Source organism: Dermacentor variabilis, chromosome 6, assembly GCF_050947875.1.
Source record: "Dermacentor variabilis isolate Ectoservices chromosome 6, ASM5094787v1, whole genome shotgun sequence".
NCBI lineage: Eukaryota > Metazoa > Arthropoda > Arachnida > Ixodida > Ixodidae > Dermacentor > Dermacentor variabilis.
The window spans coordinates 59185485-59204509 of NC_134573.1; the positions used below are offsets into that span (position 1 = coordinate 59185485).

The 19025-nt window shown below is 47.6% G+C and overlaps 1 non-coding gene across 1 annotated transcript; it reads left to right on the plus strand.

The window, feature by feature from the left end:
- Nucleotides 1-4861: 4861 nt before the first annotated feature.
- On the plus strand, nucleotides 4862-4935 carry TRNAT-AGU (transfer RNA threonine (anticodon AGU)). The gene has a single exon. It is a non-coding gene; the product is annotated as a tRNA-Thr (tRNA).
- The last annotated feature ends 14090 nt before the right edge of the window (nucleotides 4936-19025 follow it).

Genomic DNA, 19025 nt, shown 5'->3' on the forward strand with positions numbered 1-19025 from the left:
TTCATACAGGGTTATCGACTTCGACTTCAGGTCGATGACTGCGCCGGGTTGGTTTAGGAAGTCCATGCCAAGAATGACGTCTCGTGAACACTGTTGGAGGATAACGAAGATGGCAGGGTAAGTCCGGTCATGAACGGTAATTCTTGCCGTGCAGATCCCAGCCGGCATAATCAGGTGTCCTCCAGCGGTCCAAATTTGAGGGCCTTCCCATGCAGTCGTAACTTTCCTCAACTGGGCGGCGATGTGTCCACTCATGACGGAGTAATCAGACCCTGTGTCCACTAAGGCGGTAACTGCGTGGCCGTCGAGAAGCACGTCGAGGGTCGGTGGTTCTTTGTCTGGCGTTGCAGTTAGGTCTCGGCGTCGGATCACGGCTGCGTCGTGTTGAACTGAAGCTGGAACGTCGCGTCGTCAGATCGTCTTTCGTCGTCGTACTCTTTACTTCCAGACTTCATCGGGACGGCGGCGTGTCGTTTGTGTGTCGTCGAGATGATCTATTCGTCGTCTTCGTCGGCGGCGGAGATCTTCGTCAGTTCGACGAACAGCAACGGCACCTCCATCGGTTGCTGCTTTTAGTGTTCCGGATAAGGGCTCGCAGAGCGGCCCCGGGCTGGGCCGGCGTATGGTCGGCGCTGCGGCGACAGGTAGCGGCCTGGTGACGGCGAACGGGACGGTCGTCGAGGGCTCCACTGAGTGGCGGCGAGATAGTCAGCGATGTCGCGAGGTCGTTCGCGAATCTGTGGTCACGGCGCGTTAACGGCGAACCCTCAGAGTCCCATCTCCCGGCATAGGAATCGACATTAGATGTGCCCAGCTTCTCCACAGTGATAACAAATCGGACGGTGGTCGAGGGCGCGCCAAACGTCAGTCTTCCTTGGAATGCCGCGTGGGGTGACGGGTTGGCGTGCTGGCGGCGGGGGTGGTGGTGGGCGACGGAACTGTGTCGTCGCGGAGGGGGAAGGTGATGGCGGGCTACAGCGGCGTATGTCATCGCTTGCGGCTGAGGCTGCGGCGATTCAGGGGCTACTCGGAGTTGTTGTTGGAGCTCCTCACGTACGGCATCGGCAATCGAAACCAATTGAGGTTGTGATGACAGGAACAGCTTCTGTAGCTCCTCCCGCACGACTGCTCGGATAGTCTAGCGCAGGTCGTCAGTCGCCAATGAATGAATTCCTGCGTAGTTTGTAGAGCTCCTGCGGCGGTTGAATTGCCGGTTCCGCATTTCGAGTGTCTTCTCGATGCTGGTGGCCTCGCTAAGGAACACTTCTACGGTCGTCGGTGGCCTTCGTATCATTGCACCGAAAAGTTCTTCTTTCACACCACGCATAAGTAGGCGGGACTTTCTTCTCCTTCGGCATATCCGGGTCGGCGTGGCGGATCAGACGGCTCATTTCTTCCGTAAAGATGGCAACGTTCTCGTTAGGTAGCTGCACTCGGGCGTGCAGCATAGCGTCGGCCCTTTCGTTGCGTACGACGCTTGTTAAGGTGCGCAGGAAGCTGCTACGGAAGAGGTCGCATGTTGTCAAAGTCGACTCCCTGTTCTCAAACTATGTTCTGGCGGCGTCTTCTAAGGCGAAGTATACATGCCGCAGCTTGTCGTCGGAGTCCCAGTTGTTGAAAGTCGCGATTCGGTCATAGTTCTACAGCCAGGATTCCGGGTCTTAACTCGCTGCTCCATGGAAGGTCGGTGGGTCCCGAGGTTGTTGTAGGATAATGGGGGACGCTGGGGCAGCCATTGGAGTTGTCTTGACCACGATGTTCTTTGTCGTCTCAGGTAGATGTCCGTGCTCTGGGGGCAGTCCTTGCAGTCTGCGGCTAGCACGCTGGTCTTTGGCGGTGTTGGTTTTGTCCTCGGGCTTCAGGCTCGGATCACGGCTTTGCGGGGGCGTTCGGTACATGAACGCACGAGCACCTCCAGCAGATGTCACACGGTAGTGACTGTGAAGAAAGCAGCCAAACTGAGAAAGACGAAACTAGCGTTTTATTGGGCGAAGTTGCGCCCTCAAAAACAGGCTACACTCAAAGAACGGCGACAGAGGCGAACACAGTCGGCGATCGTCAAAAATCTGATCAGCGGGTCAAGCGCGCCGGCTTTTATAGATCAGTCGTCGAATGTTCCAGAGTAACCGCTGGGACCCGCGTGTCTTTCACAAAGTTCTACATTATTCGCGTCGCACACACATGCAATCAGATTACACAAGTTTCGGTCACAGACAGTGGATGGAACCATCGATAATATTCCTGAAACTTCCCACACATGCAAGCGCGTCCTGCGCTGTGCGATGACATTTGGTAGGCGGTGGAACGTGAAGCGCGATGAAGACAAGTACACATGTCAATACACGCACACGAACACACACACACACACACACACACACACACACACACACACACACACACACACACACACCTACACACACACACACACACACACACACACACACACACACACATATATATATATATATATATATATATATATATATATATATATATATATATATATATATATATATATAAACATACATGCTGATCGCGGAGCTATATATGCGTAAAAATGGGGGTAGATCCTGATGGTCGCTCATTGTAAACAACAAGACCACATGGTGCACTAATGCGTCCAAGGAGTCCTTGTCTTTCATCAATCTCAGCCATTGTTGACCTTGCTTCATTTGTTCATTTTTAATTTATCCAAGGTTTTAACAATACCTTACATGCATTTGAAAGGCATTGGGTAAGGGGCAACTACAATTTGAACGAAGGGTTATTCAAAAACATAAAGAATGATCGAACAAGCAATATCATTATTTACCCAATGTAATCACACCGAACACTTCCACAAAGTAGTCAATACAAAACCAGATATACAATCGAGACTAAAATCATAAAGAATCACGTGACGGCACATACGTGTAACTATTACAGAGAGATAATTGCACTAAGACGAAGGAATAGAAACGCGAACATATGTATATTCACTAAAGATTACTGCAATGGACGAGCGAAAAAGAAAGAAAGAAAGAAAGAACGAAAGAAAGAAAGAAAGAAAAGTAACAGTTTCACTCACTAGGTAATTTGACTCACCAACCATCTAGGCAATTGATGAACACGTTCAGATAACACAGTTCGCAGGTCACTGCTTGCTGTTTAACGAATTTAGACGTCTGGTTCATCAAGGTTTGCTGAATACTAATGTTCTCAACATACATATGCGGCCATGTTTGGAAATTGGAGGTAAAGCCAAAACGTTTTTTATGAAAGTAACTAGAAAGAGAACCATTTCCGTTTTCCCCTAGAGGCTTTCCTTAGTATTACCCAACAGAGGTTACCGAGTACAAATACGTATAAAAAATGGAATTTTAAAAAATGCGATGGTGCAATAGCTAACTTTCGGAACTGAAATTTTGTTCTGGAAATCAGAATTTTGACCCGGACACGAGAATGGGCATAAGGTGTCCACGATAAAACTATAAATGAGGTATTACAAGGTGATTTGGGTTGAGTTTGTTTTCTTTCCTTTTTGAAGTCAGAGAAGCGCAATGTCAGAGCAGTTTCGAAGAATGATTAATGAGCACGGATCAAAAGAAATAGCTGGATGGAGTGCGGTAGTACCTCTGCATCAAAAGCGTGGACAGAGCATGGAATATGTCAAGAAAGTTAACAACCAAGGACAGGGCAATAGAAAGGGTGAATAGGTCACCGGGAAACAGAAAAAGTGAAAGAAGCAAAGACGGTAAATTGGATGCAAGCCACGAAGACCAGTTCGCTGTTGCTGCCGCACTTTCTGGCAATAACGTTTTCACAGCGAGTGTTCGCGCTCATCCGGTGGCTTGTGTTCATGTTTGCTTGCGTGTGGTTACACCATGGCTTTTCAATCAGCTAGTATGCGAATGCTTCCAACTTTATATGACCGATAATAGTACTATCCTTACTTCCTATAGTTGTCTAGTAATTTGCTATCGCTGTCGATTCTTCGCGTTTCTGGTGAAACCGCGACTTTTTACTTTAGATAGCGGTTCAAATGTTCTGCCAGCGCTGTTTACGGCTGTGGATCATGCGGACTGAAAACACTTGTGTCGACTGTGTTGTGTGCGTTATGCAAACAGCTGCCACCCGGGGTAGTACACATGACTGACTTACCAACCTCCACTGATATACAGCGGAGATGTAGTTCTGCATCTTCGTTGTGCACACCCACACACACACACACACACACACACACACACACACACACACACACACACACACACACACACACACACACACACACACACACACACGCACACAAACACACACACACACACACACACACATATATATATATATATATATATATATATATATATATATATATATATATATATATATATATATATATATATATATATATATATATATATTTATAATATGTATCTATACACGAATTCACACGCACCAAAAGAACGACAAAACACGCGCACCCGCACCTGCGCACTCATAAACCTGACGAGGTGGCCCGACATTGACAAAACCCTTTAATAGGTGTAGTCGATAATGAGTACATTTGTTAAGGGAATGAAACTTATGGATGGACGGAGAGAAAGAAGCAAGATGCAAGGCAAATCGAATTTTACAGGTTTTAACGGCTGTCGCATTAAGCAATATTATCTGAATTCCAGGTACGGATCGATGCCGACTTCCTTGACAAAAAGGTGCCCGTGTGATGCTCGGCATTGCGTGACAATATGTATGCACCAAACGGGTTTTATGAGCGCTCCGCACTGCTACGTGACGCTCATACTAGGCTAGGCGGGGGATTACGTGAATAGGCGCTCACTCCATTATGCCAGGCACCGCAACTGGGTCTTCGTAGCCACCTGTCGGCGCCGTGGCTTAGTTGGTTAAAGCGCCTGTCTAGTAAACAGGAGATCGTGAGTTCGAATCTCACCGGTGCCTGGTTGTGCGTATCTTTTGTTTTCTTATAGCGCGCATTTACACCCTGCGCAATGTTCTACTTGCAGCTGCATTACTTTAGGCCGCCAGATCTATTGTCTTCAATTTTTACTATGTGAGTGGGTGCGGGATTAACAATGGCGTTTTCGACACTGAAAAGAAAAACACTGTTTTGAAAGAAAGGAAAAAGAAAGCTGCAGATTCCTAGAGCACCGATTACCGAAGGCGTGGTCCTCCTCGTGATGTAAATATTGACACGTGAACTGGTTTATCTTTTACGAGTGAGCGCTTTTACCGTCGACGACGTGTTTTCGCTCAGCGCAGGACGCGTCTAAATGTATTGGAAGTTTCTAGAATGTTGTCGATGCATCTATCCGCTGTCTGTCCGCCGAACCTTGTGTAATCTGATTGCATGTATGCGCGACGCGAATTGCGGAGAACTTTGTGCAAGGCATGCGGGTCCCAGCGATTACTCTGGAACATTCGACGACTGATCTATAAAACCCGATACGCTTGACCCGCTGATGAGGTTTTCGCCCATCGCCGACTCGCCGCTCTTGTTGTGCTTTAAGTGTAGCCTGTTTTGTGGGCACAGGCTCGCCACTAAAAGCTAGTTTTGTCCTTGAAAGTATTGCTACTGTGTTCTTTAACGTCAGTGCCACGTGACATCTGGTGGAGGTGCTTTGCGTTCATGCACCGGTATCCCCACAAGGCCGCGACCCAAGCCCGCACGCGGCCTACAACACCAACGTCGCGAAGAACCAGCGAGGTAACCGCAGGCTGCAAGGACTGCCCCCGGAGCCCGGACTTTTGCCTGAGACGACCAGGAAGAACGCCACCAAGTCCACCCCAATGGCATGCAGCCCCAGCGTCCCCCATCGTGCTGCAGCAGTCCAGGAAGCCTCCGACGTTCCGCGGTTCAACGTTCGAGGACCCGGAAAGCTGGCTTGAGAGGTATGAGAGAGTGGCTACATTTAACAGCTGGAACAGCAACGACAAACTGCTACATGTCTTCTTCGCATTGGAAGACGCTGCCAGGACGTAGTTCGAGAACCGAGAAGCCACCTTAACGACCTGGGAACTGTTCCGCAGCGGGTTCCTGCCGTAAACCAGCTTCCACGGCATGATCTGTGTTGTTTCTTGCACCGCCATGTTGTAAGCGAAGGTTACGTACGGCACGCCGGCTTCCCACGTCTTGTGCTCGACGTCGACGTACATTGTTAGCATTTAGGCGAGGGTCTTGTTCAGGCGCTCCGTGAGTCAATTCGTCTGCGGGTGGTGGGCGGTTGTCCTCCTTTGGCTTGTCTGGCAGTATTGCAGAATGGCTTGGGTGAGCTCTGCTGTAAAAGCCGTTCCTCTGTCGGTGATGAGGACTTCTGGAGCACCATGTCGCAGCAGGATGTTCTTGACGAAAAATTTAGCCACTTCGGCTGCGCTGCTTTTCGGTAGAGCTTTAGTTTCACCGAAGCGGGTGAGATAGTCCGTCGCCACTACGAACCACTTATTTCCAGAAGTTGATGTCGCAAACGGTCTCAGCATGTATATCCCAATCTGCTGAAAAGGTCGGTAAGGAGGCTTGATCGGCTGTAGTAATCCCGCTGGCCATGTCGGTGGTGGCTTGCGTCGCTGACAGCCTCGACATGTCTGGACGTAACGGGCGACATCGGAGGTTAGGCGCGGCCAGTAATACCTTTCTTGTATCCTCGATGGGGTCCGGGAGAAGCCGTGGTGCCCAGCGGTCGGATCGTCATGTAGGGAGTGCAGTACTTCTGGACGTAGCGCCGACGAAGCAACAAGAATGTAGTTGGCGCAGGCTAGTGAGAAGTTCTTCTTCACGAGTAGGTTTTTTGAAGCATGAACGAAGATAATCCGCGCTTAAATGCCCTAGGCACAACGTCGGTGTGCCCTTCCAAATAATCGACGAGGCCTTTTAGATCCGGTTCTGCTCGTTGCTGTTCAGCGAAGTCTACCGCGCTTATTATTCCAATGTAGGCGTCGTCATCCTCGTCATCTTGCGGCGGCGGGTCAATGGGGCGCGTGATAGGCAATTGGCATCTGAGAGTTTTCGTCCGGATTTGTAGGTTACATTGATGTCGTATTCTTGTAGTCTGAGGCTCCACCGCGCCAGCCGTCCTGAAGTGTCCTTTAAGTTAGCTAGCCAACACAACGCGTGATGGTCACTGACCACTTTGGATGGCCTCCCATATAGGTAAGGGCGGAATTTTGCTGTATCCCAAATGATGATGAGGCATTCCATTTCAGTCGTAGAAAAATTGCCTTCCGCTTTTAACAGTGACCGGCTAGTATAAGATATCACCCGTTCATGTCCGTCTTTCCTCTGGAATAGGACGGCACCGAGGCCTAGGCTACTAGCGTCAGTGTGGGTTTCGGTATCGGAGTCCTCGTCGAAGTGTGCAAGTACCGGCGGCGAATGCATGCGTCGTTTGAGTTCTTGAAATGCGTCGGCCTGTGTCGTTTCGCACTTGAATTCGACATCAGATTTGTTTATATGTGTTAGCGGCTCCGCCATGAGTGAACATTCCTTGACAAAGCGCCTGTAGTAAGCATACATTCCAAGGAATCTACGCACTGACTTCTTGTGGATAGGCTGCGGGAACTTTGTGATTGCAGCTGTCTTCTGCGGGTCGAGGCGGACTCCAGATTTGCTGATAACGTGGCCTAGAAACAGAAGCTCGTCGTAAGCGGAACGGCACTTTTCCGGCTTCAGTGTAAGCCATGATGACCTGATGGCCTCTAGCACTGTTGCAAGCCGCCTAAGATGATCGTCGAAATTTTCGGCGAAGACGACGTCATCCAAGTAAACGAGCCAGGTCTGTCACTTCAATCCTGCTAAAACCGTGTCCATCGCGCGCTGGAACGTTGCAGGCGCCGAGCACAGTCCGAATGGCATAACCTTGAACTCGTAGAAGCCGTCGGGAGTGATGAAGGTGGTCTTTTTGCGATCCCTTTCGTCGACTTCTGTTTGCCTGTAGCCAGACTTGAGGTCCATCGACGAGAAGTAGTTAGCGTTGCAGAGCCGATCCGATGCGTCGTCTATTCCTGGGAGGACTCTGTGGGCGTCGAGAAGCACGTCGAGGTTGGTGGTTCTTTGTCTTGTGTCACAGTTGTCACAGGTTGCTGCCTTTAGTTTTCCGGATATGGGCTCGCTGATTCGCCCCGAGCTGCGCCAGTATATGGTCGGCGCTGCGGCGACAGGTAGTGGCCAGGTGACATCGAACGGGACGGTCGTCGAGGGTTCCACTGAGTGGCCGCGAGTTAGTCGGCGATATCGTGAGGCCGTTCACCAATCTGTGGTCGCGGCGTGTTAACGGCAAATCCTTGGAGTTCCATCTCCCGGTATGGGCATCGGCGGTAGATGTGCCCGGTTTCTCCGCAGTGATAGCAAAGCGGAAGGTGGTCGGTGGCGCGCCAAACGTCAGTCTTCCTTGGAACGCCTTGTGAGGTGACGGGTGGGCGTGCTGGCGGCGGGGGTGGTGGTGGACGATGCAACTGTGTCGTCACTGGGCTCTCCCGTGGGCGCGGAGGTGGAACGTGAAGGCGGGCTACAGGGGCGTATGTCATCGCTTGCGGATAAGGCTGCGGTGATTCAGGGCATACTCCGAGTTGTTGGAGCTCCTCACGTACGGCGTCGGCAATCAAAGCCAGTTGAGGCTGTGATCATGGGAACAGCTTCTGTAGCTCCTCCCGCGCGACCACTCGGATAGTCTCGCGCAGGTCGTCGGTGGCCAGTGACTGAACTCAGGCGTAGCTTGTCGAGTTCGTTCAGCAGTCGAATTGCCTGTTTCGCATGTCGAACGTCTTTTCGATGCTGGTGGCCTCGCGAAGAATCTCGTCGACGGTCTTCGGTGGGCTTCGTACCATTCCTGCAAAAAGCTCCTCCTTCAAACCATGCTTAAGTAGGCTTTCTTTCTTCTCCTCGGGCATTTCAGGGTCGGCGTGGCGGAATAGACGGCTCATTTCCTCCGTGAGGATCGTGGTTGACTGACTAGGTAGCTGCGTCCGGGTCTCTAATACCACTTGGGCTCGTTCTCGGCATATGATGCTTGCGAATGTCTGCTGGAAGCCGCTTCGGAACAGGTCCAAGTAGACGCCATGCCGCCGCACATCACCGACGAAGAGAATCTTGATGTCGCTACCAATCTCTAGCGTGCTGAAAAAGCCCGACAGCTTGCCCGCCTACGGATCAAGAACCAGCAGCGTACCGACAGCCGACACTACAACCTCCGACCACGCTACATCCAGTACCAGCCTGGCGACCGTGTTCGGGTTTGGAGCCCAATACGTCGACGAGGACTCAGTGAGACACTATTGCGACGCTATTTTAGACCCTACAAGGTCACCCGATGTGTTGGCGAACTGGACTATGAGGTCGTGCCAGACGGCATTTCGCATTTACAGCGGCGCCGCTCGTGACCTGAAGTAGTTCATGTGCGTCTTAAGCCGTTTCCACAGCGCTAATGAACTCTGGGGGACGTCGCATAACTGAACTTTTGATTCCTTTTTTTGGACTGTGTCACCCTGGACTTTATTTCTTTGTTGTTACTTTCTTCAACAAGTGTCCTTTTGTGTTTTACTCTTCTGTTGTGTTTGCAGCATCGGGACGATGCCTCTTGAGAGGGGGGAATTGACACGTGAACTCGTTTATCTTTTACGGGTGAGCGCTTTTACCGTCGACGAAATGTTTTCGCTCAGCGCAGGACACGTCTAAATGTATCGGAAGTTTCTAGAATGTTGTCGATGCATCTATCCGCTGTCTGTTGTCGCCGAACCTTGTCTAATCTGATTGCATGTATGCGCGACGCGAATGGCGTAGAACTTTGTGAATGGCATGCGGGTCCCAGCGATTACTCTGGAACTTTCGACGACTGATCTATAAAAGCCGACGCGCTTGACCCGCTGATAAGATTTTCGCCGATCGCCGACTGTGTTCGCCGCTCTCGTTGTGCTTTAAGTGTAGCCTGTTTTGTGGGCACAGGTTCGCACAACAAAAGCTAGTTTTGTCATTCACAGTATTGCTACTGTGTTCTTTAATGTCACCACCACGTGACAATATATTAGCTTGATTTCTGCGCCTAATGGAGCACTCCGATGTTGTCTCCCATAAAAGGTTACGTTCCCTTTAACAGGCTATTGGAAAGCACTAGGTGATAACAAGGGAAAGACAATCAGACGGATACACAAAGTAGAGGCAGCAGCACTGCTACCACTTCACGATAGCACAATTGTGGCACGATTTGCCAGAAATGCCAGAAAGCATTCTAGGCGGACATTTATACTTGATTTACGATAATGACACATCTATTTAATTATTTTCTAGAGACAACGTGTTCTCATAAAATTTCAGATAAACTTGGGGTCCATAGAATCTGGGTATCTCGTTGTCACTTTGTGACCATGTTCGTCAAGATACAGCCATTGTTCGTCGTACAGCCGTGCTAGTGTTTGTAATGCAATACGGCGTCCAAATTATGCTCGGAACCAGAATACGGACCTATTTGTGTAAAGCTACGGACGACGCCATAACAAATTTTTGCGCATAAATTGCGTAAGAAGACTAAATTCAAATGCGTTCGTTCCAAGAGCGCGTGCCTAAAACCGGTATCGGATATTTGACTTCAGAAAATAAAAATATTTGCTGATCCCGGAGTTAGTCACACGTAAATATGCGGGTAGATGCTGATGGTGGCGTAGTCTAAAGAACCTGGTGCAGATATGCGTCCAAGAAGACCTTGAATTTCATCGATTTGAGCTACTTTTGACTTGTATTTATTGGTTCCTTTTCAATTTGTTTACCCTTTATTATACCTTACATGCATTTAGGAAGGCATTGGGTAAGGGAAACTACAATTACCTAAAGTTAAAGAGTATTATTCAAAAACATGTAAAGAAGGGTCGAACTATATAATTATTCACCCAATGTAATCACATGGAACACCTCCCCAAGGTGGTCAATACAGAAAGTACACATACAATTAAACCTAATGCCAGAAAGGAGTAGGCGGAGGCATATACTTGCAAATAGTACGCGACGACAATTGCACTAACTTGAAGGCATATAAAGGCGAACATATCAATATCCACTGAAAATTGCTGCAATGGAAGTGCAAAAAGATTAAGAAAGAAAGAAAGCGAAAATGAAAGACAGGTAACAATTTCAGTCACCAAGTTAATTTGACTGACCATTTAGGTAATTGATCAACCGGTTCTTATAAGACGTATTGGAGATGACTGATTGCTGTTTAACGAAAAACACGTCTGGTTGATCAAGTTTTGCAGAATACTAACGTTCGCAGAACATATATGCTGGAAAAGTTGGAAAATAGGAGGCAATGCCAAAAATACTTTTTTATGAAAACAACTACAAAGAGAACCTGTTTAGTTTTCCTTTGGAGCCTTTCATTACAGCTGCCTAACAGGGAGTTACCGAGTACAAATACCTATACACAAGTGGAATTTAGAAAAATGTATTGTTGTACGCGTAAACTTTCGGACGGGCAATTGCGTGCTAGAAATCAGAAATTTTATTCGGGCAAGAGAACGGCATAAGGTGCCAACAATAAATACATAAAGAAGGCAGTGCAAGGTGACATGGCTTCGGTTTTTTGTAAGTCAGAGAAGCGCAGAGCCAGAGTAGTTTCGAGGAATGACTAATGAACAGGGATGAAGAGAAGTGGCCGGATGAAGTGCAAAAGTACCCTTACCTCAAATGCGTGGACAGAATGGAAGATGTCAATAAAGTTGGCAACCAATCACAGGGCAACTGGAAGTGCGGATTGACAACCGGTAGACATTAAAAGAAAGGAGAAAAACAAAGACGGTAAATTGGATGCAAGCAAAAGAGCCGAAAATTCAACTGAAATTCACAAGAACAGCAAGAAATAAATGACGCAAATTATGTGTGATTAGGCAAAGGGTAGTTAGTCGCTATTTGAGGCCCGAGATGGCTGTCTCAGTATTACAAAACACCGGAACGACTATATGCCATAGGATTGCGTGTGGTGTGGAGCAAAAAACTTGGAAACTTCACTGCAGATCGTAATGTCAAGATATTCACCCAGGAAGACCTGTAGGGAGGGTCCACCCTCTAGCAGCATTGACATTCAAAAAAAGCTGAAGGGTTATCGGGTGAGCGCTCGTGATATCTAGGAGATGATAAGAGTATTGGTGAATAAAAGGCAGGGGAAAGACTGATACAACCAGTAATTGCAATTGCAACGGAATAATATTGTGACTGATGATTTAAATACAAAAGATGACGTCGATATCCGGTGGGAAAACGGTCCTGTAGCCTCTTTTAACGAAGCATGCAAGGAGATTATTTGTCCGCGACCCATTCTTAAAGGAGATGCGAATATACATCTTCATCATCGTCTCAGGTTGTACAGTAAAGGACATACTCAGACAATTCAAATGTGTAAACTTTGGACGTCCGCGTTTCGTTGAGTGGGCTTTCTGAAGCACAAATAAAACACCAATCTGCAGAACTAAATTTTGGCCTTTAGATTCAATAATAGGCCAAAGCTCGAATACGCCTTCATTTTTTGTGACAATTAAGCTAAACAAAGTGCGGGCACTAATGGTGGTCCAAAGAAAATATGCTAAATTAACAACACTTCTAATATTCTGAAACTGACTCCATGACTTATTTTATGAACCCTAGTAGAACAAGAACATTGGAGTCACCACGCGAAATTTCGATTACAGCTTCTGTTCTAAGTTCAGAATAGTATGTTGTGACATAGCCTGGAACCTTGCTTAACAGTGGTAATGTCACTAACTACAAGTAACCAGCACGAAGATTCCCTAACACAACAAAGCGCCACAAGTAACCTTTGGTAATTCTCGTTTTTCCCAAGCACAACTAACAAGTAGAATTGTATACATCTGTGATCCCTGTGCTCAGCGCAAAGAGCGATCAAAAATCTTGAGCGAGTGTGTGTGAACTTTAGTGAGCACCAGCAGTTCAGTCGGCTGGGCCTAGGCCTGCCACGGTGGGACGTCGAGATCTTGCCTCTTCGCCGCTTCGTAGGCCTGCTGGATCGCCCAGAGTTGGTCGTCGAGATGGTAGCTGCGCATGGCGGTGTGCCACCTCGACGAGAGGGTCACAGGATTAAGGTCTGGATATTGATGTTTGCACTCCCATAGCATGTGGGGGAGTGTTGCTGATTCATTTTTACAGACCTTGCACATCTGGCTCGGGTAGATGTCGGGGTATGTGGTGTGATAGCGTGTGAGGGAGGAGTATATATTAGTCTGTAACATGCGAAGGGTGGTTGCCTGTGTTCTGTTTAACTTGCAGTGAGGGGGGAGAGTTCTTCTTGCGAGGTAAAAAGACTTCACAAGGTCATTGTATCTTGTAAAGCGGTCGCGTCCAGCGGGTGCACCTGCACCGCCTCCGGCGCGGTTGACTAGTCCTCGTGCTACGGAATGTGTAAGCTCGTTGAGGCTGGTGAGGTACGTGTGGACAACGCCGGCATGTGCTGGCATCCAGACGAGGGTGATTTGATTTTCAGACGAATGCGGGGATTGGTGTAAGATAGGGAGTGATTGATGAGAAATACGACCCTTGATGTAGTTGTTGATTGCTGCGCGAGAATTGCTCAGTATGGTGTGACAGGCTGGGTCAAGAGTGGCCAGGCGATGGCCACTTCCTCAGCCGCCTCGGCATATTGGGTAACGATGCTGGCAGCGTGTCGGAGCAAGCCTCCTGCTGTGGTAACCCCTGCAAAGCGCCGTCCATCTTGGTACTCAGCTGCGTCGACGATGTTGACAGCCGCGGTGTTGGCATAAGCTTTGATGAGGGACGTAGCTCATGCCTTCCTGCGTTCTTTGTTGTGGTCTGGGTGCATGTTTTTCGGAATAGGGTCGGCGTGTATCCATTGCTAAATGTTGCGTGGTATTGGGTGTTTGTCTCCATACTGACGGTGGTAGGTGATATCAAGCTTGGTTAGAATGCTGCGGCTCGTTTCCGTAAAAAAAAATTTAATTATCGGGTTTTACGTGCCAAAACCACTTTCTGATTATGAGGCACGCCGTAGTGGAGGACTCCGGAAATTTCGACCACCTGGGGTTCTTTAACGTGCACCTAAATCTAAGTACATGGTTGTTTTCGCATTTCGCCCCCATCGAAATGCGGCCGCCGTGGCCGGGATTCGATTCCGTGACCTCGTGCTCAGCAGCCTAACACCATAGCCACTGAGCAACCACGGCGGGTCGTTTCCGTAAGGGTAAGCCGCTCTAGTTGAGATCGACATTGGGCTTCGATTAACTCGTCCAGCGTGTTGTGGGTACCTAATTGCACTAGAAATTCCATGCTGGTGTGGTTGGGTAGTCCTAAGGCCTGCTTATAGGCTCCTCTGATGATGATGTCCAGTTTAGTCTTTTCAGCTTTGTACCAGTTGAGAAAGGACGCAACGTAAGTGATGTGACAGATGATAAAACGTAGGACAAGGCAAATGAGGCTTTCTTCGTTGATACCCCCTCGTCGGTTGGTCACTCGTTTCAGCAGTCTGGATGCATTAGAGGTCTGTCGAAGGACCTTGGAGATAGCCGTAGAGTTAGCTCCGTTGGCTTCTATGGTCATACCAAGAACGCGGATGCTAGGGACCACGGGTATGGGTCTGCCATCCCTCAGGTTGAGCTCTATTTCCTCGTATTGGCGCTTATTCGTGGAGCCCCGCGGGGGGAGACCACGGAATGTGGGGCGATATAGGAGAAGCTTCGACTTTTCAGGGGAACAGCGAAGTCCCATGCCTTCAAGATAATTTTCTGCGACGTTAATGGCGTCTCGTAGGACAGTTTCAATTTGGCCGTCACTGCCCTTTGCAGCCCAGATTGTAATGTCGTCGGCGTATATGGTGTGTTCAATGCCGTCGAGTTTTTGTAGTTCTTGTGTTAATCCGAGCACATCCAGAATAAGCAGTATTGGGGAAATGACGGAGCCTTGCAGTGTGCTCGTGCTGCCGAGGGAAAGTTCCTCTGATCGGATGTCTCCGACCGACCGAAAGGCGTTCCGATTGGATAGAAAGTCTCTTACGTAGTTTTAAGTGCGTTCTCCAAGGTTGAGCGAGGAGATGCGTTCGAGGATAGTGGAGGGCCTTATGTTATCGAAGGCGCGCTCGAGGTCGAGGCCCAAGATCGCCTTCGTGTGACGGGATTTGCCATCTAGGATTTGATGCTGAAGTTGGAGCTTAGCATCTAGCTTGCTTATGTCCAGCTACGTGGCGTTCCTAATTTCTGAAGCCTGGTTAAAATTAGCTGGGACGCATTGTATATACTGTGTGCCTCAGCTTACGTCATAGTTTGGCAGCAGCGCGCCGTCCGTACAGCGCTAGTAGCTATCGTATGCTTTCGCAGAAAAAGTGTTGCATCTGTTCCGGCATATCAGCAAGAAGTGAAGGAGCGGCACAAGGGCTAAGCGGAGGCACCCCGTGAGAAGCGAAGCTACGAGTGCCACCTTCCAGAAAAAGGTTGTCGCCGTGCTCTATAAACGGCGAAGGAATGGTTGGTCTAGGCTACAGTTCGGCAGCAGCGCACATTCCGTACAACGCTAATAGCCATCGTCAGCTTTCGCAGGTGAGCTAACTGTTTAGGAGTCGACCCTTTTATTGCATTGTCCTGTGCGCTGCTGCCAAACAAACTGTGTGTCGATGCTGATGCATACTTGCTTTGTTATGTGAGCTAGTCCGACAAAATGAATGTGAAAGAGTTGTGCCGACAACTAGAGAACTTCAAGCGGCGCATGAGAACGGAACTTAGAGAACTTAAAGAAAGTGTGAATTTTTGTTCCACTGCATGCGATGGAATGCAGGGCCTCACGAAAAGTACAGCAGATTTGAGGGCTGAGATGAAGGAGTTAGTGAAGTTTAATGTTAATTTCGAGACAGAGAACGAAAGGTTGTCACAGAGAGTAAGCGAACTAGAACATTATCAAAGAGCCAGTAATTTAGAAATTAAAGGCGGGCCCGGTGGACATGATGTCATTACAGTGATAGAAAGAATTGGAGTAGCGGATGGCGAGAGCATTCCAAAAGTGATCATGACACGTGTCACTGGGTGACAACCGCAAAGACTGGCGTCAAAAACAATGCTGTTTGCATCGTGCAAAGAATGAAAAGAAACCGTGTGCACATGAAGGCAAGTAAAAAGCATCTAACATGTAAAGAACTTAGTTTCACCTCAGATAATTCAGTGTACGTCAAAGACCATTTGACGCAACAAAACGAAGATCTTATCGCGTCTGCGCGATAGAAAAGGAAGGAAACAAAGTGGTGAAATGTCCGCACTGCCAATGGCGTGTTGCTTGCTCGGAAAGATGAAGGCTTGCCCATTATGCGCATCACCACTATTGAGGACTAATCTAAAGTGACCTAATGATAAACTATGGCACTGAGATGGCGTCTACTCATTCATCTCAACGCTAAGTGACTGACGCTTACTATGACATGCAAAAGTTGAACAAAGAATATTCAGGATGCAAGACGTTATCCTTTAATAGAAGAAGCATTAGAAATTAGTTGGAGAAAATGAATGAGTTAATACAATCAAAAATCGAAAAGTTTGATGTTGTGCTTTTCACGTAAACATGGTTTACTGCCGATGATCCTGTTCCACAGTTTTCAGGGTATAGCTCACATTATGTAAGAAGAGAAAATAAAGCTGGTGGAGGGGTAGCAGTTTATGTTAAAGAACTGTTCAAGTTAGTTGTTATTGATGAGTTTCCTATTATTACTAATGATGTAGAATGTTTGACCGTGCACCTAAATAAAACTGTTTCAAATGTTGTATATAGGCCCCAACTGGAGACAAGGCCACATTTTGTAGTTTTTGTGGAAAAGGTATTGCTTTTGACACGAGGGCAACAATCAATCAACAGTCAACAACCAACAAGGGCAACAATCAATAGCGCTACATAGTTAGACATATGCATTTCGAACTTAAATAAATGCGATGTCAAGTCCGGAGTACTAATAGCAGGTGTAAGTGACCATTTACCTGTGTTTTGTCTTGTACCTAAAGACGCTGACAAACAAAACAATCAGTGCAAACAGCGATTTCGCCGAATAATCACACCATATACTCTACAGCAATTCCTGTGTCTCCTCTAGTGCGTGAAGTGGCAAGAAATATACAATGAAACAGATGTAAACAGAGCATTTGCTCTGTTTCAACAAAATGTGCTAGCGTGCTATGATTTGACTTTTCCACTTCAGCCAGGCGCTTCTGGAAAGAAAGATAACAAGGCGCGCAAAACCTTGGGTCGACAAAGACTTCTACGAACGCATAAAAAAAAGACGCTTTGTGTCACACCTTCATCCGCACGCGAGAGTCTGACCTCTTCGTGATGTACAAAAAATTTAAGAATGAAGTACACAGTGATTTAGAAAAAGTTAAGTGTGATTGCTATGAGTGCCTTTTCTCGAATATACGAAGCAATGCGAGAAACATATGGGATGCCGTTAATGATATAACAGGAAAAAAGCCAAACACGCATCTGCAAATGACACACTTCAACGGGCGGGAAATAGAACGTGCGGAATTGGTTAGCTGCATGAATACACATTTTATTAACGCTGGTATGAACCCTGCACACGTTGCAATCGGAAACAACCAGAGGTTTCCCACGCCACGTCTATCGAATTCACTTTTCTTGAAACCGACTTGTGTGGGTGAAGTAACTGATCTTATCGAGACATTAAAGCATCATGTTTCATCTTGGGTAGACGGTATCAGTCGTATTCCGGTTAAATATGTGTCACACGAAATAGGGCCAGTGCTCCTGAATGTTATAAACTTGCCTCTTAGCACAAGCGTTCTTCCGGACGAGCTTAAGTAAGCCCGTGTCATAACCAATTTATAACGGGGGAAGTGCAGACCAATTGTCAAATTACAGGCCAATTTCAGTTGTCACTGTATATTCAAAACTTTTTGAAGGTGTTATCTACGCAAGATTTTCAATTTTTTTTAAAGAAACATAACGTTATTGCGCAATGCCAATACGGTTATCAAAAAAATAAGTCACCCGAGCAAGCTTTACTAGGTATTAAAGATCGAAAAATTGCTAACATCGAACAGAAAAAGATAACGCTTGGCCTGTTTATGGACCTGAGAAAGGCGTTTCATTCGCTTGACCACTACATCTTAACTGAAAAATTATACCTTCGGTAACCAACTACAAATTTCTCGGAGTCACCATAGACCATGGCTTATCATGATCGACGCACATCTCTGCATTAAGAAAAAAAACTGGACAGCTTTACTTAAGTCTTTCGAGATATGTCTGGAAAATCGAGGGGGTCATACAATTAAATGCAAGACACAAGACAGCGGTGATTTTTATGCTGACCTACCACAGCGCTTATGTCGCACTGGAACATGCTGGGAGCTGCGTACACGTGGCGCTGGACGCACATGTCAGCGAGTGACGTTGAAAAAAGTACAGGAGCGCTTCTGGTGACCCAAAATGGGTAAGAAGGTTCGCTATTACGCTAAAAGCGAAATATCCCAGCGACACAAGCGGCTTCCAGGCTGCCAGCCTTCTGACTCACGCCGATTCCAGCTCCTGCTGCTATCTTTCACTCGGTTGATATCGACCATGTTGGCATCCTACCAAGGACAGAAGCTGGCAATCGCTACATCCTGATCACTGCTGACTACATATCCAAATTTGTGGAGGCAGTGGCGGTGCGTTCTCTGGCACGGCGACAATCGGTATTGAAATACCGATTGGAACTGAGGCATAGCCTTCTGAATGAACAAATATATTTCGCTGCTCCAAACTCCGCGCTTGCCTCCAGTAGGCAAGAGTTCAATATCCTATTCGTTAAGGTACCATCGACAAGCAGACGGTCCTACGGAGAAAGCTAACGAGACAATTCAAGCTCGTTTGGCCTACTGTGGCAGATAGCCGGTAGAAGAAGTCTGGAACGAACATCTCCTGGCTACTGTTTACCCATTGAGCACTACAGAGCTCACCTGGGACATCGCTGTAAAAAATAGTTTGCGGTAAACGTTCCCAACTTGTGCTAATTTTGAGTCCACATGAGATTTGTACGTCCCATTGTGCGACAAAC